Below are 8864 nucleotides of genomic sequence, written 5' to 3'. Positions count from 1 at the left end.
GGAAAAAAAAGACACGATAGCCGCCGACGCCCGCCGTCGAAACCCTGAACCCTAACGCATCCACGCCGTCTCCACGTCGGCCCCCGTCTGCGCCAAGTCGCCGTCGCCCGGGTCGCCGCCCAAACAGGCCGCCGCGCGTGCCCCGACGCCGTCACCGCTGCCGCCGCGCGTGCCCAGGCGCTGTTGGCGCTGCCGCCGTGTTCCATTCCCGTCGCCCAGATGGCCGCCCACCCGCGATCTACGTCGCCGCCTCCCTCCGGGCACTACGTCTGCTACGACCAGCCATCGTCCTCACGCCGTCGACACCTACCTCCGCCAGCCGGCATCATCACACCGTCATCACGTTCGTTGTCGGAGGAAATGGATCCGGCTGAAATCCTCGCCGCCGTGCAAGAGGTTGGTTTGAGACATCATTGTGCTTGATGAAATAATTGTTTTAGGGATGATGTTACACGGTGTTTGATTGATCGTACAATTTTTTAAACTATGTATGGTTAGAGGAGGAGGGCTATTATGATGGCAATGATTACAGCGAGGACAACGAAACCTCGTCACTGAATATGGATGAACCCGCTGAGGAGAACTACATGAGTTTGGATGAATCTTATAGTGGCAACGTAAGTGTGATCAATGTTGATAAAAACAATAAATATGATAGACCGCACGGAAAATTTCATATTATTTTGCATCATGCAGCGACATGGCGATGATGATGATGATATGGATATAGATGATTCATTTGTTGAAAGTGCACTCCGGGTATGTTATTAATAAAATCATAGAAGAAATGACATAATAACCATATGAGCGCTTACATGTTTTTTTTGCAATGCGCGCAGATGGACGAGGACGGGGACTTTGTGAGGAATATTGTGGACGATGAAAGTGACAAATCGCACGTTGATGCATCTCATGATGACAGCTCCAGCAAAGTAAGTTTTGAAACTTACATCACTACATTACATATTAAAATAATAACTGACTGACATAAATGGTTTAATGCATTAATTTACAGGGAGATGTAGATGGTACAAGCGGGAATGATGAACATGTTGGTGATGATCTGTTTAATTTTGACATTGGATTTGATGAATATCAGCAAGAATCATTGGACATGCATTGGAAGGTCATGAGGAAGACGTTAAAGTCACTAGGAGAGGCTTACAATTTCTATAATCAGTATGCTTACGAGCGTGGCAGCGTAAGAAAGGACTCACTAAAATATTCGAAAGGTCCTGAGGGAACTAAGCGCTTGAGAAAGTATCTGTGTGCGAGAGCTGGGAAACGACAGGCAAAACTTTGTACAATGGAAGGCAGGACCCGTAGGCTGAGAGGGGAGACTCGTTGCTTCTGCGATGCGCATATAACTTTGAAACTTGATAAAGCGCGTGACGTTTGGTATGTCAGCAGTTTCAGTGATGATCACAGTCACATTCTAGCTAGACCGGATGAAGTCACGTTTCTTCGGTCTCATAATCAGATAAAAGAATATCAGAAAGCTGAGATCTTAACCATGGTAGGTGCTGGAATCAGGAAACATATGGTTTATGATAATCTCGTAAGTAGGTACGGGTCATATGCAAAGGCTGGTTTTGGGAGGAAGAAGCTTTATAACATGCGTTATAGAGAAAAATGAAGTTGCTTGCACAAGGTGATGCAGACACTGCCATTGGGATCATGATGACCAGAAAAGAGAGAGATCCAGATTTCTTCTTTGAACACACCATCGATGATGAAGGAAGGCTGAAAACATATTCTGGTGTGATTCTCAATCACGTCGAGACTATGTTGACTATGGTGATGTGACAGTCTTCAACAGCACATACAGGATGAATAGGTATGGCATGCCATTTATACCTTTTGTCGGTCTGAACAACCACCGTTGCACCACGGTATTCGGTTGTGCTCTTGTGTTTGACGAGACGGAAGATACATATGTCTGGCTGCTTCAGACGTTTTTGAGGGCTCACTGTCAGAAGAGGCCCAGGCCAGTAATTACCGATGGAGATGCAGCTATGATTAAGGCCATAAGAAAGGTACTTTCGGAGGTGTGGCATCGTCTTTGCTCGTGGCATATTGAGAAGAACATGCAGAAACACCTTCATCATAAGTCTCTAAAGGATTTCAGGTCTCTACTTTATTATGCCACTTCAAAGAAGGTATTTGAGGAGAGATGGGCAGCGTTTACCGCCAAATGGCAGTCGGCGAAAACAAAGACATGGTTATGTAGGATGTACAAGAAGAAAAGGCTTTGGGCTGCATCATATCTGTCAGGTGGGTTTTTCTTAGGTATGCGAAGTAACCAGCGAAGTGAGAGTCTGAATTCATGCCTTCACTTGCATCTAGACTCCGGTATGACTATTGTTGATATGATTGTGCACTATGAGAACTGCATAGTTCGTCTTTGTGAGAACGAGGCGCATGACGATTACACAAACTCACAGACAATTCCAGTACCAGTATTGGACGAGTGTAAAGATATTGAGAAATCAGCTGCCCGTGAGTTCACTGCGGCAAACTTTTATATCCCGCAGGAAGATATGAATAAAGCACGGGAGCTTGAGGTCCTTGAGAGACTGAGAGGAGCAGACACTCACAGATTCATACTGATATGGAAGGAAAATAGGGATATCAGATTCACTGTGGAGTACACCCCAGGTAACTCCGAAGAAACTGTGAAGTGCAGTTGCAGAAGCATGTATCGCAAAGGACTTCCTTGCAAACATATTCTTCATGTTCTGATTCAGCTACGCTTACGTGAGATACCTAAGTGTTTAGTGCTGCGGAGGTTGAGCCAAGTTGCAAGGGGTGGACTTCCCGTGAAGCACACTAGCGTTGCGTGGGGATGGGCAGGTGCAGGTGACAGATGTAGGTACAGTGAGTTGACTATCTTATCTGCTGAAGCAACTCATAAAGCATGCCATAAACCTTTTTTATTCGACAAGTTGAAGGCGGCTCTGAGGGACATAATAGATAATGATTACACTGAGGAGGATGAGCCTGGTGCGGAGGTACAATTTGTGAACGACGATGCATTTGAGCCTAATCAAGATCATGGTCTTGTTCGTGATCCCGCAAAAGTTAACACCAAAGGCGCACCAAAACAGAATGTTAAAGGCCGCGGTAAGGATGGTCCTGATGTCACTAAAAATGGGCGACCTAAAGCTTTTGATGAGAAAAGCAAACGTCAATGTGGACAGTGCGGTCTTACGGGTGATTATAAGTCCACGTGCCCTCAAAATCCTAAGTATGATTTTCTTATGTTATTGTAAATCTTATTGTTCAAACCAAATTTATTTGTTTATTGTGAATTAACACATATTTTACTGTTATGTAGGAACTTTGTTTGAATTGTGGAGTATGGAAGATTGCTTCACCCTTTGATTGAAGACAATTTTATTATGAATTGCTATGGAAGATTGCTTCACCCTTTCATTGGAGACAGTTTTTAATGTTCTATATATGTGATCTTTAATAATTTTTAAAATATGTTATATGAACTTATTTTACTTTGTTGATGTCAGACTATTTGCTACGATACTGACATAAGTAGTTGTTTTGATGACAGACTATGTAATGCAAGAAGGAGTTTTTACTTTGTTTATTTTGATGTGCTCATTTTGTACAGTAGTGCCGTCGCTGTTTAATTGTCGTTTATTTTGATAGTGCTCATTTTTCCAAACCAGTGTCGTCGCTGTTTACTGTTATTTTTCAGCACTGTACGGTCGCCGTCTCTTAGAACCCCGTCGTTTTAATTTATTTTTTAAAAAAAAGCCCGACAAGTGCGCCGGCGGCACTGTCCCATAGGGCAGCGTCGGACGGCTGGCAGCAGTACGAGGTAATCAGAGTAGTTCGATGGCTCATGTGCCGCCGGGTATATAAGCTGGTCGTCGCGCCCTCCGTCGGGCGAGGTGAGACTAAACAATTCCCGTCGCCCCGCGTGGAACTTGGGCCGTCGTCGCGCCACCTGCTACTTGGGCCGCCGTCGCGCCGCCTGCTACTTGGGTCATCTTCGTGCCGCGGGCGTAAACAGTGTTATTGGGCCGGCCCACGCGGTCACGCGCGTCCCTGCAGGCACGACGGCTGCGATAGAAAAGTTTTAGTCCCACCTCACCTGACGGAGCGCGCGACGACCGGCTTATATACCCGGCGGCGCACTTGCAGTCGAACGTCTTCGATTAAACCGCTATGCTACCCGTCGTCGGACGCTGCCCTATTGGACAGTGCCATCGGTCCTGTCTGACGTCAGACTGGCCGGCGCACTTGTCGGGCCTTTTTTTTACAAAGGAAAACTAAGAACGTCGGTGTTATAAGCGACGGCGGCAGTGCTTTAAAAATAAAACATAAGAACGTCGGTGTTACAGGCGACGGCGACAGGCACTATAGTGCATAATAAATACATGTGCATTTTTATTAACATTCAGCAGTACAGAAAAACATGGACTGTTATATCCAAACAATTTGACGACGACAGAACTATGAATATGAGGATTTCAAATTTAAAGACAACGGCATGAAGACAACATAATAATCCAAATGTCATTCTCGACTTAAATATTCAAAATAGTAGTGCCTTCTTCGTCACAAGATATCAAAGTTGAAATAAATGTAAACACTATTTGAGCCTACAAAATTTTCTAGTACAAATTTTTTGCCACATTTATTTCTTCTTTGCAAGCCGGGTAACTTTGTCCTTCACATCGTTGAGCGTATTTCTCTCCGAAAAAATAATCTGCGCAATCATTAAGTCCCTCGATTTATCAATTGACCCCTGTTAGAACTTCATATTAGTACAATTCAAATAGTATCACATAATGGATTTAATTGAATATAAGCATTCGAAATAAAACCATGCCTGAGAAAAATGGCTTGTCCATTTTTCACCGTTCCAATATTGAAAGCATCGAAGAACAAATATTCCACATGAATTGCTGGTCCGTAAAAACAATAGTTCATAAGTTCGCATTTCAGGTAAGATATTAAAACAATATGAAAGTATTTACTCACCCGTCTTCTTGTTGTGGCATCTTATACGTTTTGATAGGCCAGGTAGACACATCCGGATAATTCACAGCACCGCTCGCATTCGTATCACGTATGTCATATCCAAGTTGTTTTCTCTATTCATATAGATGATAGCACGAAAATAATTTAACACCGTTCAATTACTAAATGATAGTTTCAATATGCTCATGTAAATTTATGCCGTACCAGCTCCTCAACTTTTTCTGTAATTTCACTGTCAAGTTTGGGTCCCATCAAAGAATCAAGAACCTGGAACTCTTCCTTCGGGCGATGCATGACAACCGAAACCCAGTGGGCATTTCCCTTATTAAGAGGAATATAAATCTGCATCACAACGAAAATATGATGCAATCAACACATACTCTCTTATTATTTATATCCCATATATGCATACATTAAGGCAATTGAACTTACCTTATCTTTTTTAAAATACTCATCGGCGCATCTATTCACGGGTCCATTTTTCTTCGCCACAACTTCATTGTCATTTTTCCTCGCTCGGTGTCCGGTCTAAATTCAAGTAACCAATTGACCAGCCAAGTCGGCATTATATGACGATCGTCACCAACAACTCCCAATAGATACGACGAATAAGTATTGATAACCTGAAAATAATTTATATGATGTATAACAATTCCAATTTGCATTGAAAGCTAATATAAAACACAACAATAACTTACATCACCGGTTAGCCATTGATGGTCAAGAATTTCACAAGCCCTCTCCGCACTGAGACCTTCGCGCATGCCATCATTGAATATTTCCTTCTTTCTATGTTTTGCTGACCGCTCATAAGCACGAACAAACATAACACTAGCTTTAATCACATCGTATTCATCTTGAAAGACTTCTTTCTCGAATAGTTCTGCAATACATGACGGTAATATGTTAATAAGTCAATGATAAGTAGAAAGTTCAGCTCGAAAACAATATGATAAAACTCACTTGCTTTTGCTGAACGTTTTGCATGCTTTATAGGTTTAACTAGAATATAAGGAGACTTTATAAGGTTTGATACCCTCCGCTTCCGTTTCCCTACACCCTCCTCCTGTACCTCATCTTCTCCAATACAATCTACGGATCCACCTGATGCGATTTCATCTGTTCCTAAAGATGTAACGGTTTTCTCATCAGATACCTCAGGAACTTCGATAGGATCTTCTTTATCACCCTTGAAACTATCCCAATATTCAGGTGTGCAATAATAAGGTGTCTTCTCTTCAGAATCATTAATATCATCTTTATCATCCTCTTGCACATTCTTTTTTCCTGGTGTTTTGAAATTGTCCACATCAGGATTATATACAAATTTACGAGGTTTCCCACCATAGTTTCTACTTTCACTATTTTCACCATACTCATTCTCCTCTTCTTTTTCAATATCACCGGCTTTGTAGAATACAGCGCTTTTGTTCAATTTCTCTATGAACCTCTGTGATTAAAAATTAGTTGTAATTAGTTATATGACACATCAAAAAACATAGTGAACGGCAAAATCAAAAAACTTGTACCTGCGCGCATAGCTTCGGCATACGAAGCATATCCTTACGAATGTGCTTCAGCTCAGTCAAAATCCGATCCATAATAGGGTTCTGGGTAGCTGAAGCCTCAGATGTACTCACGCCTGTTCTCCTTCCAGTAATGTTAGACTTTCTCGTACTAGATTTCTTGTTCTTTTCAGCCTGCTCCATTCTAATTTTGTTTAAGCGGTACTCTTCAGTAATGGTGTCATCGATCTACAACATAAAGAATCATACAATCATATTTAATTAATAATTAATTGCAGACTTTAAATGGAAAAATATATATTTAACGCATTACCATTCCAACACCACGACCATATTCAAAGTCGTACTTGTCTCTTTTCTCCGCTGCCGCTTTTGTCCAATTCCTCATCAAGGGGCTCAACGACACTAAAGGATCATACTGTGGACCGATGGTTGGCTGCACCTTCTCCCAATATAGATACTGCAAAACAAACAAACAACCATTTAGCATGTGTTACAGTATTATTACATAATACAACTATTCAATTTAAAAAATAAATCATACCTGCAGAAGTGCTAGGTTGCCACGGGGCCATTCCCTAACACGACCGGGTTGCAAGACCATACCAATCTTCGACAAACAAAACTGCAAAGTGAATGCATTCCAGTTGAACTTTTTTATCTGCCTGACATCTTGCACTAGTGCATAATAATTCTTCGGAACGTACTCATCAGACACTGGTGCAATTATAATCCCTAACAGGACGAGAAACGCCATTTGAACAAATTCATCGTCCGTGTTTTTATTTCTCACAATCTTGTCAATAAGATCATCAATCAATATTTTACCATTCTTCTTGTTAACAAAACTAGCTGGATTTTTTTATTGCTTTGCCTTGGTCCATACTCAAAAAACTAGAAACATCAACTCCTTCATTCTTCAAACCAAATATAGGGAACACATCATCAGGCCTCAATGAAATCAACCATTTTTTTCCGTCTGCCTCTTGCACCATGAATTTTTTACTACTATGATTGTAATCTTGAATCATAAGCGCAAGCAAATTATCACGCATCTTGACCGAAGGTATTCGTAACATGCCCTCCATCTTCGTTTCGTAAAACGAAAATCGCTGACTTGGTGTTAACTTATTAACAAAAATAACCCACTTTTCTACGGAACATGCAATCACAACATCGATGTCCATACTGCATATAATAATATCTATGTGATGTTGCATGCAGCTAATGTGTTATATACTGTTGAAAATATTAAAAGAAATACCTGCCTGACGGCGACAAGAGCAGGCGACGACAATCACAGCGGCTGACGGCGGGCGTTTACAACCGGCGCTGACGGCGGGTGGTGACGTCGACTGGTGCGGGGGTGACGACGGGCGTTGACGACCGGCGCTGACGGCGGGTGGTGACGTCGACTAGTGCGGGGTGACAACGGGCGTTGACGGCGGTGCGACGCTGTCGGGCGGGGAACGACAGTGTGCGCGGCGGCGGGCGACGGGGATCAGATCGGGCGCGTCGTCGGCACGTACGACGCAAAAAGTGCATGCGCGACGTGATTGGGCGACGTGCGCGTTTGTCGGGAATATTCCCTCAGATAGCGACGGCTCGTGCAGATATTTTGCTGCGTCGGGCCTGCGACAATTATTAACTGGGCGACGGCCCGTCTACTATATCAGTGTGGGCGACGGCTAGTTGGCAAGTTTAGTCCCACCTCGGCCGCCGAACGACGCCCCGACCAGCTTATATAGCCGTGTCAGTTAACCCATACATGGTCATAAGTAATATTATGATATGGCTCTACATAACTGCTCGACAGTACAACTGTCCGGGTTGTACTGACCGGGCAGTTAGGTAAAGTCACATCGCAATATTAAATATGTATTTATTTAGTTGTAGAATTTTGTCATTTAGTGTATTTTTTTAAAACATTGCACCAAAAACAAACATGTTTGTACCATTTTTTTATTCCGTCATCCGCATAAGTCATTCATTTTTTTCCACGACCGTACGTCTCTCCGTCGCATCCGCCAAAGTCGCTCATTTTTGTCACGGGCCACAGTGACCATGCAGGACACGCACGCCAAAATTTGTCGCGTTCCGATGCTGTACGGATTTTCTATGATTTTCCACACCGAAACCCCTGAAGCACTGCCCGGACGTGACGCAACGTGCGTTTGTAGTCCGATTTCGTTCATCCCTGGCATGGGGTCCCCCGGCGGGTCCCCACACGCGCTGCCAAAAGTTGGGTGCATTCCGGCAAACCAAACTGGCACTTGCTGTGCAACCCGATGGTTTCGGTATGGGTGGAGGGGACCCTCGGCCGTACGTCTC

General features: G+C 43.3%; 1 pseudogene; it reads left to right on the top strand.

The window, feature by feature from the left end:
* Nucleotides 1-219: 219 nt before the first annotated feature.
* LOC119292917 lies at nucleotides 220-4393 on the top strand (annotated as a pseudogene).
* The last annotated feature ends 4471 nt before the right edge of the window (nucleotides 4394-8864 follow it).

The sequence above is a fragment of the Triticum dicoccoides genome, chromosome 4B (assembly GCF_002162155.2).
Source record: "Triticum dicoccoides isolate Atlit2015 ecotype Zavitan chromosome 4B, WEW_v2.0, whole genome shotgun sequence".
NCBI lineage: Eukaryota > Viridiplantae > Streptophyta > Magnoliopsida > Poales > Poaceae > Triticum > Triticum dicoccoides.
This window is presented reverse-complemented; position numbering and strand designations above follow the sequence as displayed.